This window comes from Cryptomeria japonica, unplaced genomic scaffold (assembly GCF_030272615.1).
Source record: "Cryptomeria japonica unplaced genomic scaffold, Sugi_1.0 HiC_scaffold_33, whole genome shotgun sequence".
NCBI classification, from domain to species: Eukaryota; Viridiplantae; Streptophyta; class Pinopsida; order Cupressales; family Cupressaceae; genus Cryptomeria; species Cryptomeria japonica.
Genome location: NW_026728855.1, coordinates 468,448 through 491,584, shown reverse-complemented (window position 1 = coordinate 491,584; position 23,137 = coordinate 468,448). Strand labels below are relative to the sequence as shown.

Below are 23,137 nucleotides of genomic sequence, written 5' to 3'. Positions count from 1 at the left end.
CCTGGTGCGCACCAAGGAGCGCTCCGAAGTGTGCTCCAAGGTGCGGCGTGCACGAAGTCGGAGCCCGGTTTGCCCCGGGTGCGCACCTTCGCCGCGGTGCGCACCATGGCGTGCACGAAGTCGGAGCCCGGTTTGCCCCGGGTGCGCACCTCGCGTGCACCTTCGGCGGGGTTGCGCGCCCTGGTGGGCACCATGGTGCGCACCAAGGAGCGCTCCGAAGTGTGCTCCAAGGTGCGGCGTGCACGAAGTCGGAGCCCGGTTTGCCCCGGGTGCGCACCTCGCGTGCACCTTCGGCGGGGTTGCGCGCCCTGGTGGGCACCATGGTGCGCACCAAGGAGCGCTCCGAAGTGTGCTCCAAGGTGCGGTGTGCACGAAGTCGGAGCCCGGTTTGCCCCGGGTGCGCACCTCGCGTGCACCTTCGCCGCGGTGGGCACCATGGCGTGCACGAAGTCGGAGCCCGGTTTGCCCCGGGTGCGCACCTCGCGTGCACCTTCGCCGGGGTGGGCACCTCGGCTGGGTTGCGCGCCCTGGTGCGCACCAAGGAGCGCTCCGAAGTGTGCTCCAAGGTGCGGCGTGCACGAAGTCGGAGCCCGGTTTGCCCCGGGTGCGCACCTCGCGTGCACCTTCGCCAGGGTGGGCACCTCGGTGCGCACACCTTCTCAATGTTTTCTTGCCTTTTCTGGAAATTGGTGAAGGCAGCGCATCAAAGGTGCGCACCTCGGTGTGCTCCGAGGTGCGAACCCGAGAGCGCTCCGAGGTGCCCACGAAGTCGAAAGTCGGGTTAATTGCATTGTTTTCCCCGGGTGCGCTCCGAGGTGCGCAACATCGGCGCGCACCAAGGAGGGCTCCGAAGTGTGCTCCAAGGTGCGCACGATGGCGTGCACCTCTGGTGCGCACGATTCGGAGCTCGGTTTGACCGGGGTGCGCACACCTTGGCTGGGTTGCGCACCTTTTGTGCGCTCCAAGGTGCGCACGAAGTCGGAGCTCGGTTTGCCCCGGGTGCGCACCTTCGCCAGGGTGCGCACCTTGATGCGCACGCCTTGGCTGGGCTGCGCACCTTGGTGGGCGCCATGGTGCGCACCTTTCGTGCGCTCCAAGGTGCGCACGAAGTCGGAGCTCGGTTTGCCCCGGGTGCGCACCTTGGTGGGCGCCATGGTGCACTCCGAGGTGCCCAAGATTGGTGCGCACCAAGGAGCGCTCCGAAGTGCGCTCCAAGGTGCGCGCGAAGTCGAAAGTTGGGTTAATTGTCCGGTTTGCCTCGGGTGCGCACCTTGCGTGCACCTTCGCCAGGGTGGGCGCCTTGGTGCGCACACCTTGGCTGGGCTGCGCACACCTTGGCACCCGCGTTTCCTTCATTTTAAATTTTTTTTTTTTACAATCTCTCAAGTGGGAAATTCTATAATCTCAACTTTTTTTGCCTTTTCAGGAAACTTTTGAATGGAGCGCATCATTGGTGCGCTCCGAAGTGTGCTCCAAAGCTCTCTCCAGCTGCGTGCACCTGCCCCGGCCGCGCACCCGGCCCCGCCCAGCTTCGCTCACCTGTCCCGGGCGTCTGGTGCGGAACCTTAGAGTAAGAAACATCACCGTGCACCTTGGCCAACGTGCGCGACTCGACCGAGCGCGCACTGGCCGAGGTGCACACCGATTTCACCTGGGTGCGCGCGCAGCACCTCGGGCGCACCGGGGTGCGCGCACAACGCCCGGGTTGCACCGTGGCCTGTGTGCTCGGGGCGCCTCGGGTGCGCGCTCGGTGTCGCCCCCGCGCGCGCGGTAGTGCGGGCAGCGCACCCCGGCCCGGCCCGGCCCCGACGAGAACGCAAACGGGCAAAAGGTTTATTCAAATAGCATTGCGACGCCCGGCGAAAAACTAAAAAAGGGTGCAACACCGGGACTTCCCGGGAGGTCACCCATCCCAGTACTACTCCGGCCCAAGCGCGCTTAACTGCGGAGTTCTGATGGGATCCGGTGCACTAACGCTGGTATGATCGCACCCGTTATGAGCTTGTCGCAGTGTGTACTTAGCAAACCGCGACCCACGTGCGAATCCACCCCGGCCACCCACCCCCGTCGAGGTGCACACCCTCCCTCGCGAAGTGCGCCCCGTTCGCCAAGTGTGAGCCCTGCCCGGGTGCGCGCACCTTGCTAGGGCGTCGGGTGTGCACCCGGCCCGGCCTACGTGCGTGCACCTGGAGGGGGCGTCGTGTGCGTGCAGTGTCCCGTCTGCAACGCGGTGCCCACACACCACCTCGGGCGCAACGACCTGCGCTCACATGTGGGCCGAGTGCACCTTGGTGCATGTTCGGGGCGCCTCGGGTGCACGCTCGATCTTGCCCCGGTGCACCAAGGCGCTCGGTTTGCCCCGGGTGCGCACTTGGTGCAAGGTGGGCACCCAAAATAGGGATCAAGCACCAAAACACAAGTTTCGGGATGCAAAATGGGACCCAAGGACCACAAATGCGTTCCAAGACCCATGATGGGTCCACGAGAACAAAAATGTGTTCCGAGACTTAATAAACAAATATTGGGTTTTAGGAGAAGAAACATGCTCTGATGCCCAAAACGAGAATCGACCCCGAAAAGGCCACAGGCCAAAAGTGGGATGCGAGACAAAAAAAAATGGGACCCGAGGACCAAAATTGGGTTCCCAGGTCGAAGACAGGGCAACCGGACAAGAAACGACCTCTAAGGCTCGAAATGAGTCCCGACGACTAAAACTTGACAAGAAGCACCCATCAGGCACCCAACTCGACACCCATGGGATGCCGACCCACCCGGGCTTCCACCTAGCACACCTTGGCACCCACCCACCCTCGCACCCAACCTCGCACCCAACTTAGCACCTTTGAACCCACATTGGCACTCACCCTGACCCTGGCACCTTGGAACCCACATTGGCACTCACCTTGACCCTGGCACCCACCTTTGCACTCACCTTGGGACCCACCCTGGCTCCCACCTCGGCACCCACCCAGACACCCACCTTGGTTCCTTGGCACCCACCTTGGATCCTTGGCACCCACCCCGACACCCACCTTGGCACGCAACTTGGCTACTTGCCACCCACCTTGGCTCCTTGACGCCCACCCCGACAACCACCCCGTGACCTACCCTGGCTAGGGTTGGTGCACACCCACCCTGGTGCCCACCTTGGCACCCACCCTATGACCCACCTTGGCACGCACCTTAGTACCCACCCCGTTACCCACCCTAGGACCCACCCCGTGACCCACCTTGGCCAGGGTGGGTGCCTTGGTGCGCACAACTTGCCTGGGCTGCACACCAGGGCGGGCTCAAGATGGCACCCGCGTTCCGTTTTTTTCACTATCTTTCAAAACGGAAATTTTAAAATCTCATTTTTTTCTTTTTTTTGCCTTTTCTGGAAATTAGTGAAGGCAGCGCATCAAAGGTGCGCAATGCTGGTGCGAACCCGGGAGCGCTCCGATGTGTGCTCCAAGGTGCGGCGTGCACGAAGTCCGAGCCCGGTTTGCCCCGGGTGCGCACCTCGCGTGCACCTTCGCCGGGGTGAGCACCTTGGCTGGGTTGCGCGCCCTGGTGCGTACCAAGGAGCGCTCTGAAGTGTGCTCCAAGGTGCGGCGTGCACGAAGTCGGAGCCCGGTTTGCCCCGGGTGTGCACCTCGGGTGCGCACCTCGCGTGCACCTTCGCTGCGGTGGGCACCTTGGCTGGGTTGCGCGCCTTGGTGGGCACCATGCAGTGCACGAAGTCGGAGCCCGGTTTGCCCCGGGCGCGCACCTCCGCCAGGGTGGGCACCTTGGTGCGCACAACTTGCCTGGGCTGCGCATCAGGAAGGGCTCAAGATGGCACCCGCGTTCCGTTTTTTTCACTATCTTTCAGAACGGAAATTTTAAAATATCGTTTTTTTTTGCCTTTTCTGGAAATTAGTGAAGGCAGCGCATCAAAGGTGCGCAACGCTGGTGCGAACCTGGGAGCGCTCCGATGTGTGCTCCAAGGTGCGGCGTGCACGAAGTCGGAGCCCGGTTTGCCTCGGGTGCGCCCTGGTGGGCACCATGGTGCGCACCAAGGAGCGCTCCGAAGTGTGCTCCAAGGTGCGGCCTGCACGAAGTCGGAGCCCGGTTTGCCCCGGGTGTGCACCTCGGGTGGGCACCTTGGTGCGCATGCCTTGCCTGGGCTGCGCACCAGGGCGGGCTCAAGATGGCACCCGCGTTCCTTTTTTTTCACTATCTTTCAAAACGGAAATTTTAAAATCTCATTTTTTTTTGCCTTTTTCTGGAAATTAGTGAAGGCAGCGCATCAAAGGTGCGCACCTCGCTGCCCACCACGGTGCGCAACGCCGGTGGGCACCCGGGAGTGCTTCGAAGTGTGCTCCAAGGTGCTGCGTGCACGTTGTCGGAGCCCGGTTTGCCCCGGGTGCGCACCTCGCGTGCACCTTCGTCGGGGTGGGCACCTTGGCTTGGTTTGCCCCGGCTGCGCTCCGAAGCGGGGTTATTGGAGCGCCGCCTCTTTTTTTGTCGGAGCGTTTGGTGGGGTTTCTCGCATTGGCTCTTCCGAGGCCCGGTTGCCACCCTGGCGCGCACGAAGTCGGAAGTAGGGTTAATTGCCCGGGTGCGCACCTTTGCCAGGGTGGCACCTTACCTGGGCTGCGCACCAGGGCGGGCTCAAGATGGCACGCGCGTTCCGTTTTTTTCACTATCTTTCAAAACGGAAATTTTAAAATCTCCTTTTTTTTTTGCCTTTTCTGGAAATTAGTGAAGGCAGCGCATCAAAGGTGCGCACCTCGCTGCCCACCTTGGTGTGCTCTGAGGTGCGCACCCGGGAGCGCTACGAAGTGTGCTCCAAGGTGCGGCGTGCACGTTGTCGGAGCCCGGTTTGCCCCGGGTGCGCACCTCGCCTGCACCTTGGCCGGGGTGGGCACCTTGGCTGGGTTTGCCCAGGGTGCGCTCCGAAGCGGGGTTACTGGAGCGCCCCCTCTTTTTTTGTCAGAGAGTTTGGTGGGGTTTCTCGCATTGGCTCTTCCCAGGCCCGGTTGTTGGGTGCGCTCCCACCCTGGCGCGCGCGAAGTTGGAAGTTGGGTTAATTGCCCGGGCGCGCACCTTCGCCAGGGTGGGCACCTTGGTGCGCAAACCTTGGCTGGGCTGCGCACCAGGGCGGGCTCAAGATGGCACCAGCATTCCCTTTTTCTCACTATCTTTCAAAACGGAAATTTTAAAATCTCATTTTTTTTTTGCCTTTTATGGAAATTAGTGAAGGCATCGCATCAAAGGTGCGCACCTCGCTGCCCACCTTGGTGTGCTCCGAGGTGCCCACCACGGTGCGCAACGCCGGTGCGAACCCGGGAGCGCCCCGATGTGTGCTCCAAGGTGCGGCGTGCACGAAGTCGGACCCCGGTTTGCCCCGGGTGCGCACCTCGCGTGCACCTTGGTGCGCACACCTTGGCTGGGTTGCGCGGCCTGGTGGGCACCATGGTGCGCACCAAGGAGCGCTCCGAAGTGTGCTCCAAGGTGCGGCGTGCACGAAGTCGGAGCCCGGTTTGCCCCGGGTGCGCACCTTCGCCGCGGTGGGCACCATGGCGTGCACGAAGTCGGAGCCCGGTTTGCCCCGGGTGCGCACCTCGCGTGCACCTTCGCCGGGGTGGGCACCTCGGCTGGGTTGCGCGCCCTGGTGCGCACCAAGGAGCGCTCTGAAGTGTGCTCCAAGGTGCGGCGTGCACGAAGTCGGAGCCCGGTTTGCCCCGGGTGTGCACCTCGCGTGCACCTTCGCTGCGGTGGGCACCTTGGCTGGGTTGCGCGCCTTGGTGGGCACCATGCAGTGCACGAAGTCGGAGCCCGGTTTGCCCCGGGCGCGCACCTCCGCCAGGGTGGGCACCTTGGTGCGCACAACTTGCCTGGGCTGCGCACCAGGAAGGGCTCAAGATGGCACCCGCGTTCCGTTTTTTTCACTATCTTTCAGAACGGAAATTTTAAAATATCGTTTTTTTTTGCCTTTTCTGGAAATTAGTGAAGGCAGCGCATCAAAGGTGCGCAACGCTGGTGCGAACCTGGGAGCGCTCCGATGTGTGCTCCAAGGTGCGGCGTGCACGAAGTCGGACCCCGGTTTGCCCCGGGTGCGCACCTCGCGTGCACCTTGGTGCGCACACCTTGGCTGGGTTGCGCGCCCTGGTGGGCACCATGGTGCGCACCAAGGAGCGCTCCGAAGTGTGCTCCAAGGTGCGGCGTGCACGAAGTCGGAGCCCGGTTTGCCCCGGGTGCGCACCTCGCGTGCACCTTCGCCGCGGTGGGCACCATGGCGTGCACGAAGTCGGAGCCCGGTTTGCCCCGGGTGCGCACCTCGCGTGCACCTTCGCCGGGGTGGGCACCTTAGTGTGCAGACCTTGGCTGGGTTGCGCGCCCTGGTGGGCACCATGGTGCGCACCAAGGAGCGCTCCGAAGTTTGCTCCAAGGTGCGGCCTGCACGAAGTCGGAGCCCGGTTTGCCCCGGGTGTGCACCTCGGGTGGGCACCTTGGTGCGCATGCCTTGCCTGGGCTGCGCACCAGGGCGGGCTCAAGATGGCACCCGCGTTCCTTTTTTTTCACTATCTTTCAAAACGGAAATTTTAAAATCTCATTTTTTTTTGCCTTTTTCTGGAAATTAGTGAAGGCAGCGCATCAAAGGTGCGCACCTCGCTGCCCACCACGGTGCGCAACGCCGGTGGGCACCCGGGAGTGCTTCGAAGTGTGCTCCAAGGTGCTGCGTGCACGTTGTCGGAGCCCGGTTTGCCCCGGGTGCGCACCTCGCGTGCACCTTCGTCGGGGTGGGCACCTTGACTGGGTTTGCCCCGGCTGCGCTCCGAAGCGGGGTTATTGGAGCGCCGCCTCTTTTTTTGTCGGAGCGTTTGGTGGGGTTTCTCGCATTGGCTCTTCCGAGGCCCGGTTGCCACCCTGGCGCGCACGAAGTCGGAAGTAGGGTTAATTGCCCGGGTGCGCACCTTTGCCAGGGTGGGCACCTTACCTGGGCTGCGCACCAGGGCGGGCTCAAGATGGCACGCGCGTTCCGTTTTTTTCACTATCTTTCAAAACGGAAATTTTAAAATCTCCTTTTTTTTTTGCCTTTTCTGGAAATTAGTGAAGGCAGCGCATCAAAGGTGCGCACCTCGCTGCCCACCTTGGTGTGCTCTGAGGTGCGCACCCGGGAGCGCTACGAAGTGTGCTCCAAGGTGCGGCGTGCACGTTGTCGGAGCCCGGTTTGCCCCGGGTGCGCACCTCGCCTGCACCTTGGCCGGGGTGGGCACCTTGGCTGGGTTTGCCCAGGGTGCGCTCCGAAGCGGGGTTACTGGAGCGCCCCCTCTTTTTTTGTCAGAGCGTTTGGTGGGGTTTCTCGCATTGGCTCTTCCCAGGCCCGGTTGTTGGGTGCGCTCCCACCCTGGCGCGCGCGAAGTTGGAAGTTGGGTTAATTGCCCGGGCGCGCACCTTCGCCAGGGTGGGCACCTTGGTGCGCACACCTTGGCTGGGCTGCGCACCAGGGCGGGCTCAAGATGGCACCAGCATTCCCTTTTTCTCACTATCTTTCAAAACGGAAATTTTAAAATCTCGTTTTTTTTTTGCCTTTTATGGAAATTAGTGAAGGCATCGCATCAAAGGTGCGCACCTCGCTGCCCACCTTGGTGTGCTCCGAGGTGCCCACCACGGTGCGCAACGCCGGTGCGAACCCGGGAGCGCCCCGATGTGTGCTCCAAGGTGCGGCGTGCACGAAGTCGGACCCCGGTTTGCCCCGGGTGCGCACCTCGCGTGCACCTTGGTGCGCACACCTTGGCTGGGTTGCGCGGCCTGGTGGGCACCATGGTGCGCACCAAGGAGCGCTCCGAAGTGTGCTCCAAGGTGCGGCGTGCACGAAGTCGGAGCCCGGTTTGCCCCGGGTACGCACCTCGCGTGCACCTTCGCCGGGGTGGGCACCTCGGCTGGGTTGCGCGCCCTGGTGCGCACCAAGGAGCGCTCCGAAGTGTGCTCCAAGGTGCGGCGTGCACGAAGTCGGAGCCCGGTTTGCCCCGGGTGCGCACCTTCGCCGCGGTGCGCACCATGGCGTGCACGAAGTCGGAGCCCGGTTTGCCCCGGGTGCGCACCTCGCGTGCACCTTCGGCGGGGTTGCGCGCCCTGGTGGGCACCATGGTGCGCACCAAGGAGCGCTCCGAAGTGTGCTCCAAGGTGCGGCGTGCACGAAGTCGGAGCCCGGTTTGCCCCGGGTGCGCACCTCGCGTGCACCTTCGGCGGGGTTGCGCGCCCTGGTGGGCACCATGGTGCGCACCAAGGAGCGCTCCGAAGTGTGCTCCAAGGTGCGGCGTGCACGAAGTCGGAGCCCGGTTTGCCCCGGGTGCGCACCTCGCGTGCACCTTCGCCGCGGTGGGCACCATGGCGTGCACGAAGTCGGAGCCCGGTTTGCCCCGGGTGCGCACCTCGCGTGCACCTTCGCCGGGGTGGGCACCTCGGCTGGGTTGCGCGCCCTGGTGCGCACCAAGGAGCGCTCCGAAGTGTGCTCCAAGGTGCGGCGTGCACGAAGTCGGAGCCCGGTTTGCCCCGGGTGCGCACCTCGCGTGCACCTTCGCCAGGGTGGGCACCTCGGTGCGCACACCTTCTCAATGTTTTCTTGCCTTTTCTGGAAATTGGTGAAGGCAGCGCATCAAAGGTGCGCACCTCGGTGTGCTCCGAGGTGCGAACCCGAGAGCGCTCCGAGGTGCCCACGAAGTCGAAAGTCGGGTTAATTGCATTGTTTTCCCCGGGTGCGCTCCGAGGTGCGCAACATCGGCGCGCACCAAGGAGGGCTCCGAAGTGTGCTCCAAGGTGCGCACGATGGCGTGCACCTCTGGTGCGCACGATTCGGAGCTCGGTTTGACCGGGGTGCGCACACCTTGGCTGGGTTGCGCACCTTTTGTGCGCTCCAAGGTGCGCACGAAGTCGGAGCTCGGTTTGCCCCGGGTGCGCACCTTCGCCAGGGTGCGCACCTTGATGCGCACGCCTTGGCTGGGCTGCGCACCTTGGTGGGCGCCATGGTGCGCACCTTTCGTGCGCTCCAAGGTGCGCACGAAGTCGGAGCTCGGTTTGCCCCGGGTGCGCACCTTGGTGGGCGCCATGGTGCACTCCGAGGTGCCCAAGATTGGTGCGCACCAAGGAGCGCTCCGAAGTGCGCTCCAAGGTGCGCGCGAAGTCGAAAGTTGGGTTAATTGTCCGGTTTGCCTCGGGTGCGCACCTTGCGTGCACCTTCGCCAGGGTGGGCGCCTTGGTGCGCACACCTTGGCTGGGCTGCGCACACCTTGGCACCCGCGTTTCCTTCATTTTAAATTTTTTTTTTTTACAATCTCTCAAGTGGGAAATTCTATAATCTCAACTTTTTTTGCCTTTTCAGGAAACTTTTGAATGGAGCGCATCATTGGTGCGCTCCGAAGTGTGCTCCAAAGCTCTCTCCAGCTGCGTGCACCTGCCCCGGCCGCGCACCCGGCCCCGCCCAGCTTCGCTCACCTGTCCCGGGCGTCTGGTGCGGAACCTTAGAGTAAGAAACATCACCGTGCACCTTGGCCAACGTGCGCGACTCGACCGAGCGCGCACTGGCCGAGGTGCACACCGATTTCACCTGGGTGCGCGCGCAGCACCTCGGGCGCACCGGGGTGCGCGCACAACGCCCGGGTTGCACCGTGGCCTGTGTGCTCGGGGCGCCTCGGGTGCGCGCTCGGTGTCGCCCCCGCGCGCGCGGTAGTGCGGGCAGCGCACCCCGGCCCGGCCCGGCCCCGACGAGAACGCAAACGGGCAAAAGGTTTATTCAAATAGCATTGCGACGCCCGGCGAAAAACTAAAAAAGGGTGCAACACCGGGACTTCCCGGGAGGTCACCCATCCCAGTACTACTCCGGCCCAAGCGCGCTTAACTGCGGAGTTCTGATGGGATCCGGTGCACTAACGCTGGTATGATCGCACCCGTTATGAGCTTGTCGCAGTGTGTACTTAGCAAACCGCGACCCACGTGCGAATCCACCCCGGCCACCCACCCCCGTCGAGGTGCACACCCTCCCTCGCGAAGTGCGCCCCGTTCGCCAAGTGTGAGCCCTGCCCGGGTGCGCGCACCTTGCTAGGGCGTCGGGTGTGCACCCGGCCCGGCCTACGTGCGTGCACCTGGAGGGGGCGTCGTGTGCGTGCAGTGTCCCGTCTGCAACGCGGTGCCCACACACCACCTCGGGCGCAACGACCTGCGCTCACATGTGGGCCGAGTGCACCTTGGTGCATGTTCGGGGCGCCTCGGGTGCACGCTCGATCTTGCCCCGGTGCACCAAGGCGCTCGGTTTGCCCCGGGTGCGCACTTGGTGCAAGGTGGGCACCCAAAATAGGGATCAAGCACCAAAACACAAGTTTCGGGATGCAAAATGGGACCCAAGGACCACAAATGCGTTCCAAGACCCATGATGGGTCCACGAGAACAAAAATGTGTTCCGAGACTTAATAAACAAATATTGGGTTTTAGGAGAAGAAACATGCTCTGATGCCCAAAACGAGAATCGACCCCGAAAAGGCCACAGGCCAAAAGTGGGATGCGAGACAAAAAAAAATGGGACCCGAGGACCAAAATTGGGTTCCCAGGTCGAAGACAGGGCAACCGGACAAGAAACGACCTCTAAGGCTCGAAATGAGTCCCGACGACTAAAACTTGACAAGAAGCACCCATCAGGCACCCAACTCGACACCCATGGGATGCCGACCCACCCGGGCTTCCACCTAGCACACCTTGGCACCCACCCACCCTCGCACCCAACCTCGCACCCAACTTAGCACCTTTGAACCCACATTGGCACTCACCCTGACCCTGGCACCTTGGAACCCACATTGGCACTCACCTTGACCCTGGCACCCACCTTTGCACTCACCTTGGGACCCACCCTGGCTCCCACCTCGGCACCCACCCAGACACCCACCTTGGTTCCTTGGCACCCACCTTGGATCCTTGGCACCCACCCCGACACCCACCTTGGCACGCAACTTGGCTACTTGCCACCCACCTTGGCTCCTTGACGCCCACCCCGACAACCACCCCGTGACCTACCCTGGCTAGGGTTGGTGCACACCCACCCTGGTGCCCACCTTGGCACCCACCCTATGACCCACCTTGGCACGCACCTTAGTACCCACCCTAGGACCCACCCCGTGACCCACCTTGGCCAGGGTGGGTGCCTTGGTGCGCACAACTTGCCTGGGCTGCACACCAGGGCGGGCTCAAGATGGCACCCGCGTTCCGTTTTTTTCACTATCTTTCAAAACGGAAATTTTAAAATCTCATTTTTTTCTTTTTTTTGCCTTTTCTGGAAATTAGTGAAGGCAGCACATCAAAGGTGCGCAATGCTGGTGCGAACCCGGGAGCGCTCCGATGTGTGCTCCAAGGTGCGGCGTGCACGAAGTCCGAGCCCGGTTTGCCCCGGGTGCGCACCTCGCGTGCACCTTCGCCGGGGTGAGCACCTTGGCTGGGTTGCGCGCCCTGGTGCGTACCAAGGAGCGCTCTGAAGTGTGCTCCAAGGTGCGGCGTGCACGAAGTCGGAGCCCGGTTTGCCCCGGGTGTGCACCTCGGGTGCGCACCTCGCGTGCACCTTCGCTGCGGTGGGCACCTTGGCTGGGTTGCGCGCCTTGGTGGGCACCATGCAGTGCACGAAGTCGGAGCCCGGTTTGCCCCGGGCGCGCACCTCCGCCAGGGTGGGCACCTTGGTGCGCACAACTTGCCTGGGCTGCGCATCAGGAAGGGCTCAAGATGGCACCCGCGTTCCGTTTTTTTCACTATCTTTCAGAACGGAAATTTTAAAATATCATTTTTTTTTGCCTTTTCTGGAAATTAGTGAAGGCAGCGCATCAAAGGTGCGCAACGCTGGTGCGAACCTGGGAGCGCTCCGATGTGTGCTCCAAGGTGCGGCGTGCACGAAGTCGGAGCCCGGTTTGCCTCGGGTGCGCCCTGGTGGGCACCATGGTGCGCACCAAGGAGCGCTCCGAAGTGTGCTCCAAGGTGCGGCCTGCACGAAGTCGGAGCCCGGTTTGCCCCGGGTGTGCACCTCGGGTGGGCACCTTGGTGCGCATGCCTTGCCTGGGCTGCGCACCAGGGCGGGCTCAAGATGGCACCCGCGTTCCTTTTTTTTCACTATCTTTCAAAACGGAAATTTTAAAATCTCATTTTTTTTTGCCTTTTTCTGGAAATTAGTGAAGGCAGCGCATCAAAGGTGCGCACCTCGCTGCCCACCACGGTGCGCAACGCCGGTGGGCACCCGGGAGTGCTTCGAAGTGTGCTCCAAGGTGCTGCGTGCACGTTGTCGGAGCCCGGTTTGCCCCGGGTGCGCACCTCGCGTGCACCTTCGTCGGGGTGGGCACCTTGGCTTGGTTTGCCCCGGCTGCGCTCCGAAGCGGGGTTATTGGAGCGCCGCCTCTTTTTTTGTCGGAGCGTTTGGTGGGGTTTCTCGCATTGGCTCTTCCGAGGCCCGGTTGCCACCCTGGCGCGCACGAAGTCGGAAGTAGGGTTAATTGCCCGGGTGCGCACCTTTGCCAGGGTGGCACCTTACCTGGGCTGCGCACCAGGGCGGGCTCAAGATGGCACGCGCGTTCCGTTTTTTTCACTATCTTTCAAAACGGAAATTTTAAAATCTCCTTTTTTTTTTGCCTTTTCTGGAAATTAGTGAAGGCAGCGCATCAAAGGTGCGCACCTCGCTGCCCACCTTGGTGTGCTCTGAGGTGCGCACCCGGGAGCGCTACGAAGTGTGCTCCAAGGTGCGGCGTGCACGTTGTCGGAGCCCGGTTTGCCCCGGGTGCGCACCTCGCCTGCACCTTGGCCGGGGTGGGCACCTTGGCTGGGTTTGCCCAGGGTGCGCTCCGAAGCGGGGTTACTGGAGCGCCCCCTCTTTTTTTGTCAGAGAGTTTGGTGGGGTTTCTCGCATTGGCTCTTCCCAGGCCCGGTTGTTGGGTGCGCTCCCACCCTGGCGCGCGCGAAGTTGGAAGTTGGGTTAATTGCCCGGGCGCGCACCTTCGCCAGGGTGGGCACCTTGGTGCGCAAACCTTGGCTGGGCTGCGCACCAGGGCGGGCTCAAGATGGCACCAGCATTCCCTTTTTCTCACTATCTTTCAAAACGGAAATTTTAAAATCTCGTTTTTTTTTTGCCTTTTATGGAAATTAGTGAAGGCATCGCATCAAAGGTGCGCACCTCGCTGCCCACCTTGGTGTGCTCCGAGGTGCCCACCACGGTGCGCAACGCCGGTGCGAACCCGGGAGCGCCCCGATGTGTGCTCCAAGGTGCGGCGTGCACGAAGTCGGACCCCGGTTTGCCCCGGGTGCGCACCTCGCGTGCACCTTGGTGCGCACACCTTGGCTGGGTTGCGCGGCCTGGTGGGCACCATGGTGCGCACCAAGGAGCGCTCCGAAGTGTGCTCCAAGGTGCGGCGTGCACGAAGTCGGAGCCCGGTTTGCCCCGGGTGCGCACCTTCGCCGCGGTGGGCACCATGGCGTGCACGAAGTCGGAGCCCGGTTTGCCCCGGGTGCGCACCTCGCGTGCACCTTCGCCGGGGTGGGCACCTCGGCTGGGTTGCGCGCCCTGGTGCGCACCAAGGAGCGCTCTGAAGTGTGCTCCAAGGTGCGGCGTGCACGAAGTCGGAGCCCGGTTTGCCCCGGGTGTGCACCTCGCGTGCACCTTCGCTGCGGTGGGCACCTTGGCTGGGTTGCGCGCCTTGGTGGGCACCATGCAGTGCACGAAGTCGGAGCCCGGTTTGCCCCGGGCGCGCACCTCCGCCAGGGTGGGCACCTTGGTGCGCACAACTTGCCTGGGCTGCGCACCAGGAAGGGCTCAAGATGGCACCCGCGTTCCGTTTTTTTCACTATCTTTCAGAACGGAAATTTTAAAATATCGTTTTTTTTTGCCTTTTCTGGAAATTAGTGAAGGCAGCGCATCAAAGGTGCGCAACGCTGGTGCGAACCTGGGAGCGCTCCGATGTGTGCTCCAAGGTGCGGCGTGCACGAAGTCGGACCCCGGTTTGCCCCGGGTGCGCACCTCGCGTGCACCTTGGTGCGCACACCTTGGCTGGGTTGCGCGCCCTGGTGGGCACCATGGTGCGCACCAAGGAGCGCTCCGAAGTGTGCTCCAAGGTGCGGCGTGCACGAAGTCGGAGCCCGGTTTGCCCCGGGTGCGCACCTCGCGTGCACCTTCGCCGCGGTGGGCACCATGGCGTGCACGAAGTCGGAGCCCGGTTTGCCCCGGGTGCGCACCTCGCGTGCACCTTCGCCGGGGTGGGCACCTTAGTGTGCAGACCTTGGCTGGGTTGCGCGCCCTGGTGGGCACCATGGTGCGCACCAAGGAGCGCTCCGAAGTGTGCTCCAAGGTGCGGCCTGCACGAAGTCGGAGCCCGGTTTGCCCCGGGTGTGCACCTCGGGTGGGCACCTTGGTGCGCATGCCTTGCCTGGGCTGCGCACCAGGGCGGGCTCAAGATGGCACCCGCGTTCCTTTTTTTTCACTATCTTTCAAAACGGAAATTTTAAAATCTCATTTTTTTTTGCCTTTTTCTGGAAATTAGTGAAGGCAGCGCATCAAAGGTGCGCACCTCGCTGCCCACCACGGTGCGCAACGCCGGTGGGCACCCGGGAGTGCTTCGAAGTGTGCTCCAAGGTGCTGCGTGCACGTTGTCGGAGCCCGGTTTGCCCCGGGTGCGCACCTCGCGTGCACCTTCGTCGGGGTGGGCACCTTGGCTGGGTTTGCCCCGGCTGCGCTCCGAAGCGGGGTTATTGGAGCGCCGCCTCTTTTTTTGTCGGAGCGTTTGGTGGGGTTTCTCGCATTGGCTCTTCCGAGGCCCGGTTGCCACCCTGGCGCGCACGAAGTCGGAAGTAGGGTTAATTGCCCGGGTGCGCACCTTTGCCAGGGTGGGCACCTTACCTGGGCTGCGCACCAGGGCGGGCTCAAGATGGCACGCGCGTTCCGTTTTTTTCACTATCTTTCAAAACGGAAATTTTAAAATCTCCTTTTTTTTTTGCCTTTTCTGGAAATTAGTGAAGGCAGCGCATCAAAGGTGCGCACCTCGCTGCCCACCTTGGTGTGCTCTGAGGTGCGCACCCGGGAGCGCTACGAAGTGTGCTCCAAGGTGCGGCGTGCACGTTGTCGGAGCCCGGTTTGCCCCGGGTGCGCACCTCGCCTGCACCTTGGCCGGGGTGGGCACCTTGGCTGGGTTTGCCCAGGGTGCGCTCCGAAGCGGGGTTACTGGAGCGCCCCCTCTTTTTTTGTCAGAGCGTTTGGTGGGGTTTCTCGCATTGGCTCTTCCCAGGCCCGGTTGTTGGGTGCGCTCCCACCCTGGCGCGCGCGAAGTTGGAAGTTGGGTTAATTGCCCGGGCGCGCACCTTCGCCAGGGTGGGCACCTTGGTGCGCACACCTTGGCTGGGCTGCGCACCAGGGCGGGCTCAAGATGGCACCAACATTCCCTTTTTCTCACTATCTTTCAAAACGGAAATTTTAAAATCTCGTTTTTTTTTTGCCTTTTATGGAAATTAGTGAAGGCATCGCATCAAAGGTGCGCACCTCGCTGCCCACCTTGGTGTGCTCCGAGGTGCCCACCACGGTGCGCAACGCCGGTGCGAACCCGGGAGCGCCCCGATGTGTGCTCCAAGGTGCGGCGTGCACGAAGTCGGACCCCGGTTTGCCCCGGGTGCGCACCTCGCGTGCACCTTGGTGCGCACACCTTGGCTGGGTTGCGCGGCCTGGTGGGCACCATGGTGCGCACCAAGGAGCGCTCCGAAGTGTGCTCCAAGGTGCGGCGTGCACGAAGTCGGAGCCCGGTTTGCCCCGGGTACGCACCTCGCGTGCACCTTCGCCGGGGTGGGCACCTCGGCTGGGTTGCGCGCCCTGGTGCGCACCAAGGAGCGCTCCGAAGTGTGCTCCAAGGTGCGGCGTGCACGAAGTCGGAGCCCGGTTTGCCCCGGGTGCGCACCTTCGCCGCGGTGCGCACCATGGCGTGCACGAAGTCGGAGCCCGGTTTGCCCCGGGTGCGCACCTCGCGTGCACCTTCGGCGGGGTTGCGCGCCCTGGTGGGCACCATGGTGCGCACCAAGGAGCGCTCCGAAGTGTGCTCCAAGGTGCGGCGTGCACGAAGTCGGAGCCCGGTTTGCCCCGGGTGCGCACCTCGCGTGCACCTTCGGCGGGGTTGCGCGCCCTGGTGGGCACCATGGTGCGCACCAAGGAGCGCTCCGAAGTGTGCTCCAAGGTGCGGCGTGCACGAAGTCGGAGCCCGGTTTGCCCCGGGTGCGCACCTCGCGTGCACCTTCGCCGCGGTGGGCACCATGGCGTGCACGAAGTCGGAGCCCGGTTTGCCCCGGGTGCGCACCTCGCGTGCACCTTCACCGGGGTGGGCACCTCGGCTGGGTTGCGCGCCCTGGTGCGCACCAAGGAGCGCTCCGAAGTGTGCTCCAAGGTGCGGCGTGCACGAAGTCGGAGCCCGGTTTGCCCCGGGTGCGCACCTCGCGTGCACCTTCGCCAGGGTGGGCACCTCGGTGCGCACACCTTCTCAATGTTTTCTTGCCTTTTCTGGAAATTGGTGAAGGCAGCGCATCAAAGGTGCGCACCTCGGTGTGCTCCGAGGTGCGAACCCGAGAGCGCTCCGAGGTGCCCACGAAGTCGAAAGTCGGGTTAATTGCATTGTTTTCCCCGGGTGCGCTCCGAGGTGCGCAACATCGGCGCGCACCAAGGAGGGCTCCGAAGTGTGCTCCAAGGTGCGCACGATGGCGTGCACCTCTGGTGCGCACGATTCGGAGCTCGGTTTGACCGGGGTGCGCACACCTTGGCTGGGTTGCGCACCTTTTGTGCGCTCCAAGGTGCGCACGAAGTCGGAGCTCGGTTTGCCCCGGGTGCGCACCTTCGCCAGGGTGCGCACCTTGATGCGCACGCCTTGGCTGGGCTGCGCACCTTGGTGGGCGCCATGGTGCGCACCTTTCGTGCGCTCCAAGGTGCGCACGAAGTCGGAGCTCGGTTTGCCCCGGGTGCGCACCTTGGTGGGCGCCATGGTGCACTCCGAGGTGCCCAAGATTGGTGCGCACCAAGGAGCGCTCCGAAGTGCGCTCCAAGGTGCGCGCGAAGTCGAAAGTTGGGTTAATTGTCCGGTTTGCCTCGGGTGCGCACCTTGCGTGCACCTTCGCCAGGGTGGGCGCCTTGGTGCGCACACCTTGGCTGGGCTGCGCACACCTTGGCACCCGCGTTTCCTTCATTTTAAATTTTTTTTTTTTACAATCTCTCAAGTGGGAAATTCTATAATCTCAACTTTTTTTGCCTTTTCAGGAAACTTTTGAATGGAGCGCATCATTGGTGCGCTCCGAAGTGTGCTCCAAAGCTCTCTCCAGCTGCGTGCACCTGCCCCGGCCGCGCACCCGGCCCCGCCCAGCTTCGCTCACCTGTCCCGGGCGTCTGGTGCGGAACCTTAGAGTAAGAAACATCACCGTGCACCTTGGCCAACGTGCGCGACTCGACCGAGCGCGCACTGGCCGAGGTGCACACCGATTTCACCTGGGTGCGCGCGCAGCACCTCGGGCGCACCGGGGTGCGCGCACAACGCCCGGGTTGCACCGTGGCCTGTGTGCTCGGGGCGCCTCGGGTGCGCGCTCGGTGTCGCCCCCCGCGCGCGCGGTAGTGCGGGCAGCGCACCCCGGCCCGGCCCGGCCCCGACGAGAACGCAAACGGGCAAAAGGTTTATTCAAATAGCATTGCGACGCCCGGCGAAAAACTAAAAAAGGGTGCAACACCGGGACTTCCCGGGAGGTCACCCATCCCAGTACTACTCCGGCCCAAGCGCGCTTAACTGCGGAGTTCTGATGGGATCCGGTGCACTAACGCTGGTATGATCGCACCCGTTATGAGCTTGTCGCAGTGTGTACTTAGCAAACCGCGACCCACGTGCGAATCCACCCCGGCCACCCACCCCCGTCGAGGTGCACACCCTCCCTCGCGAAGTGCGCCCCGTTCGCCAAGTGTGAGCCCTGCCCGGGTGCGCGCACCTTGCTAGGGCGTCGGGTGTGCACCCGGCCCGGCCTACGTGCGTGCACCTGGAGGGGGCGTCGTGTGCGTGCAGTGTCCCGTCTGCAACGCGGTGCCCACACACCACCTCGGGCGCAACGACCTGCGCTCACATGTGGGCCGAGTGCACCTTGGTGCATGTTCGGGGCGCCTCGGGTGCACGCTCGATCTTGCCCCGGTGCACCAAGGCGCTCGGTTTGCCCCGGGTGCGCACTTGGTGCAAGGTGGGCACCCAAAATAGGGATCAAGCACCAAAACACAAGTTTCGGGATGCAAAATGGGACCCAAGGACCACAAATGCGTTCCAAGACCCATGATGGGTCCACGAGAACAAAAATGTGTTCCGAGACTTAATAAACAAATATTGGGTTTTAGGAGAAGAAACATGCTCTGATGCCCAAAACGAGAATCGACCCCGAAAAGGCCACAGGCCAAAAGTGGGATGCGAGACAAAAAAAAATGGGACCCGAGGACCAAAATTGGGTTCCCAGGTCGAAGACAGGGCAACCGGACAAGAAACGACCTCTAAGGCTCGAAATGAGTCCCGACGACTAAAACTTGACAAGAAGCACCCATCAGGCACCCAACTCGACACCCATGGGATGCCGACCCACCCGGGCTTCCACCTAGCACACCTTGGCACCCACCCACCCTCGCACCCAACCTCGCACCCAACTTAGCACCTTTGAACCCACATTGGCACTCACCCTGACCCTGGCACCTTGGAACCCACATTGGCACTCACCTTGACCCTGGCACCCACCTTTGCACTCACCTTGGGACCCACCCTGGCTCCCACCTCGGCACCCACCCAGACACCCACCTTGGTTCCTTGGCACCCACCTTGGATCCTTGGCACCCACCCCGACACCCACCTTGGCACGCAACTTGGCTACTTGCCACCCACCTTGGCTCCTTGACGCCCACCCCGACAACCACCCCGTGACCTACCCTGGCTAGGGTTGGTGCACACCCACCCTGGTGCCCACCTTGGCACCCACCCTATGACCCACCTTGGCACGCACCTTAGTACCCACCCCGTTACCCACCCTAGGACCCACCCCGTGACCCACCTTGGCCAGGGTGGGTGCCTTGGTGCGCACAACTTGCCTGGGCTGCACACCAGGGCGGGCTCAAGATGGCACCCGCGTTCCGTTTTTTTCACTATCTTTCAAAACGGAAATTTTAAAATCTCATTTTTTTCTTTTTTTTGCCTTTTCTGGAAATTAGTGAAGGCAGCGCATCAAAGGTGCGCAATGCTGGTGCGAACCCGGGAGCGCTCCGATGTGTGCTCCAAGGTGCGGCGTGCACGAAGTCCGAGCCCGGTTTGCCCCGGGTGCGCACCTCGCGTGCACCTTCGCCGGGGTGAGCACCTTGGCTGGGTTGCGCGCCCTGGTGCGTACCAAGGAGCGCTCTGAAGTGTGCTCCAAGGTGCGGCGTGCACGAAGTCGGAGCCCGGTTTGCCCCGGGTGTGCACCTCGGGTGCGCACCTCGCGTGCACCTTCGCTGCGGTGGGCACCTTGGCTGGGTTGCGCGCCTTGGTGGGCACCATGCAGTGCACGAAGTCGGAGCCCGGTTTGCCCCGGGCGCGCACCTCCGCCAGGGTGGGCACCTTGGTGCGCACAACTTGCCTGGGCTGCGCATCAGGAAGGGCTCAAGATGGCACCCGCGTTCCGTTTTTTTCACTATCTTTCAGAACGGAAATTTTAAAATATCGTTTTTTTTTGCCTTTTCTGGAAATTAGTGAAGGCAGCGCATCAAAGGTGCGCAACGCTGGTGCGAACCTGGGAGCGCTCCGATGTGTGCTCCAAGGTGCGGCGTGCACGAAGTCGGAGCCCGGTTTGCCTCGGGTGCGCCCTGGTGGGCACCATGGTGCGCACCAAGGAGCGCTCCGAAGTGTGCTCCAAGGTGCGGCCTGCACGAAGTCGGAGCCCGGTTTGCCCCGGGTGTGCACCTCGGGTGGGCACCTTGGTGCGCATGCCTTGCCTGGGCTGCGCACCAGGGCGGGCTCAAGATGGCACCCGCGTTCCTTTTTTTTCACTATCTTTCAAAACGGAAATTTTAAAATCTCATTTTTTTTTGCCTTTTTCTGGAAATTAGTGAAGGCAGCGCATCAAAGGTGCGCACCTCGCTGCCCACCACGGTGCGCAACGCCGGTGGGCACCCGGGAGTGCTTCGAAGTGTGCTCCAAGGTGCTGCGTGCACGTTGTCGGAGCCCGGTTTGCCCCGGGTGCGCACCTCGCGTGCACCTTCGTCGGGGTGGGCACCTTGGCTTGGTTTGCCCCGGCTGCGCTCCGAAGCGGGGTTATTGGAGCGCCGCCTCTTTTTTTGTCGGAGCGTTTGGTGGGGTTTCTCGCATTGGCTCTTCCGAGGCCCGGTTGCCACCCTGGCGCGCACGAAGTCGGAAGTAGGGTTAATTGCCCGGGTGCGCACCTTTGCCAGGGTGGCACCTTACCTGGGCTGCGCACCAGGGCGGGCTCAAGATGGCACGCGCGTTCCGTTTTTTTCACTATCTTTCAAAACGGAAATTTTAAAATCTCCTTTTTTTTTTGCCTTTTCTGGAAATTAGTGAAGGCAGCGCATCAAAGGTGCGCACCTCGCTGCCCACCTTGGTGTGCTCTGAGGTGCGCACCCGGGAGCGCTACGAAGTGTGCTCCAAGGTGCGGCGTGCACGTTGTCGGAGCCCGGTTTGCCCCGGGTGCGCACCTCGCCTGCACCTTGGCCGGGGTGGGCACCTTGGCTGGGTTTGCCCAGGGTGCGCTCCGAAGCGGGGTTACTGGAGCGCCCCCTCTTTTTTTGTCAGAGAGTTTGGTGGGGTTTCTCGCATTGGCTCTTCCCAGGCCCGGTTGTTGGGTGCGCTCCCACCCTGGCGCGCGCGAAGTTGGAAGTTGGGTTAATTGCCCGGGCGCGCACCTTCGCCAGGGTGGGCACCTTGGTGCGCAAACCTTGGCTGGGCTGCGCACCAGGGCGGGCTCAAGATGGCACCAGCATTCCCTTTTTCTCACTATCTTTCAAAACGGAAATTTTAAAATCTCGTTTTTTTTTTGCCTTTTATGGAAATTAGTGAAGGCATCGCATCAAAGGTGCGCACCTCGCTGCCCACCTTGGTGTGCTCCGAGGTGCCCACCACGGTGCGCAACGCCGGTGCGAACCCGGGAGCGCCCCGATGTGTGCTCCAAGGTGCGGCGTGCACGAAGTCGGACCCCGGTTTGCCCCGGGTGCGCACCTCGCGTGCACCTTGGTGCGCACACCTTGGCTGGGTTGCGCGGCCTGGTGGGCACCATGGTGCGCACCAAGGAGCGCTCCGAAGTGTGCTCCAAGGTGCGGCGTGCACGAAGTCGGAGCCCGGTTTGCCCCGGGTGCGCACCTTCGCCGCGGTGGGCACCATGGCGTGCACGAAGTCGGAGCCCGGTTTGCCCCGGGTGCGCACCTCGCGTGCACCTTCGCCGGGGTGGGCACCTCGGCTGGGTTGCGCGCCCTGGTGCGCACCAAGGAGCGCTCTGAAGTGTGCTCCAAGGTGCGGCGTGCACGAAGTCGGAGCCCGGTTTGCCCCGGGTGTGCACCTCGCGTGCACCTTCGCTGCGGTGGGCACCTTGGCTGGGTTGCGCGCCTTGGTGGGCACCATGCAGTGCACGAAGTCGGAGCCCGGTTTGCCCCGGGCGCGCACCTCCGCCAGGGTGGGCACCTTGGTGCGCACAACTTGCCTGGGCTGCGCACCAGGAAGGGCTCAAGATGGCACCCGCGTTCCGTTTTTTTCACTATCTTTCAGAACGGAAATTTTAAAATATCGTTTTTTTTTGCCTTTTCTGGAAATTAGTGAAGGCAGCGCATCAAAGGTGCGCAACGCTGGTGCGAACCTGGGAGCGCTCCGATGTGTGCTCCAAGGTGCGGCGTGCACGAAGTCGGACCCCGGTTTGCCCCGGGTGCGCACCTCGCGTGCACCTTGGTGCGCACACCTTGGCTGGGTTGCGCGCCCTGGTGGGCACCATGGTGCGCACCAAGGAGCGCTCCGAAGTGTGCTCCAAGGTGCGGCGTGCACGAAGTCGGAGCCCGGTTTGCCCCGGGTGCGCACCTCGCGTGCACCTTCGCCGCGGTGGGCACCATGGCGTGCACGAAGTCGGAGCCCGGTTTGCCCCGGGTGCGCACCTCGCGTGCACCTTCGCCGGGGTGGGCACCTTAGTGTGCAGACCTTGGCTGGGTTGCGCGCCCTGGTGGGCACCATGGTGCGCACCAAGGAGCGCTCCGAAGTGTGCTCCAAGGTGCGGCCTGCACGAAGTCGGAGCCCGGTTTGCCCCGGGTGTGCACCTCGGGTGGGCACCTTGGTGCGCATGCCTTGCCTGGGCTGCGCACCAGGGCGGGCTCAAGATGGCACCCGCGTTCCTTTTTTTTCACTATCTTTCAAAACGGAAATTTTAAAATCTCATTTTTTTTTGCCTTTTTCTGGAAATTAGTGAAGGCAGCGCATCAAAGGTGCGCACCTCGCTGCCCACCACGGTGCGCAACGCCGGTGGGCACCCGGGAGTGCTTCGAAGTGTGCTCCAAGGTGCTGCGTGCACGTTGTCGGAGCCCGGTTTGCCCCGGGTGCGCACCTCGCGTGCACCTTCGTCGGGGTGGGCACCTTGGCTGGGTTTGCCCCGGCTGCGCTCCGAAGCGGGGTTATTGGAGCGCCGCCTCTTTTTTTGTCGGAGCGTTTGGTGGGGTTTCTCGCATTGGCTCTTCCGAGGCCCGGTTGCCACCCTGGCGCGCACGAAGTCGGAAGTAGGGTTAATTGCCCGGGTGCGCACCTTTGCCAGGGTGGGCACCTTACCTGGGCTGCGCACCAGGGCGGGCTCAAGATGGCACGCGCGTTCCGTTTTTTTCACTATCTTTCAAAACGGAAATTTTAAAATCTCCTTTTTTTTTTGCCTTTTTTGGAAATTAGTGAAGGCAGCGCATCAAAGGTGCGCACCTCGCTGCCCACCTTGGTGTGCTCTGAGGTGCGCACCCGGGAGCGCTACGAAGTGTGCTCCAAGGTGCGGCGTGCACGTTGTCGGAGCCCGGTTTGCCCCGGGTGCGCACCTCGCCTGCACCTTGGCCGGGGTGGGCACCTTGGCTGGGTTTGCCCAGGGTGCGCTCCGAAGCGGGGTTACTGGAGCGCCCCCTCTT

At 62.8% G+C, this 23,137-nt stretch overlaps 3 non-coding genes across 3 annotated transcripts; all 3 read right to left on the bottom strand.

Moving 5' to 3' along the window:
- Positions 1–1,874: 1,874 nt before the first annotated feature.
- LOC131861860 (5S ribosomal RNA) lies at positions 1,875–1,993 on the bottom strand. Its single transcript, XR_009360890.1, has one exon. It is a non-coding gene; the product is annotated as a 5S ribosomal RNA (ribosomal RNA).
- A 7,804-nt stretch (positions 1,994–9,797) lies between these two features.
- On the bottom strand, positions 9,798–9,916 carry LOC131861859 (5S ribosomal RNA). Its single transcript, XR_009360889.1, has one exon. It is a non-coding gene; the product is annotated as a 5S ribosomal RNA (ribosomal RNA).
- A 7,793-nt stretch (positions 9,917–17,709) lies between these two features.
- On the bottom strand, positions 17,710–17,828 carry LOC131861858 (5S ribosomal RNA). The gene has a single exon (XR_009360888.1). It is a non-coding gene; the product is annotated as a 5S ribosomal RNA (ribosomal RNA).
- Between the last annotated feature and the right edge of the window lie 5,309 nt (positions 17,829–23,137).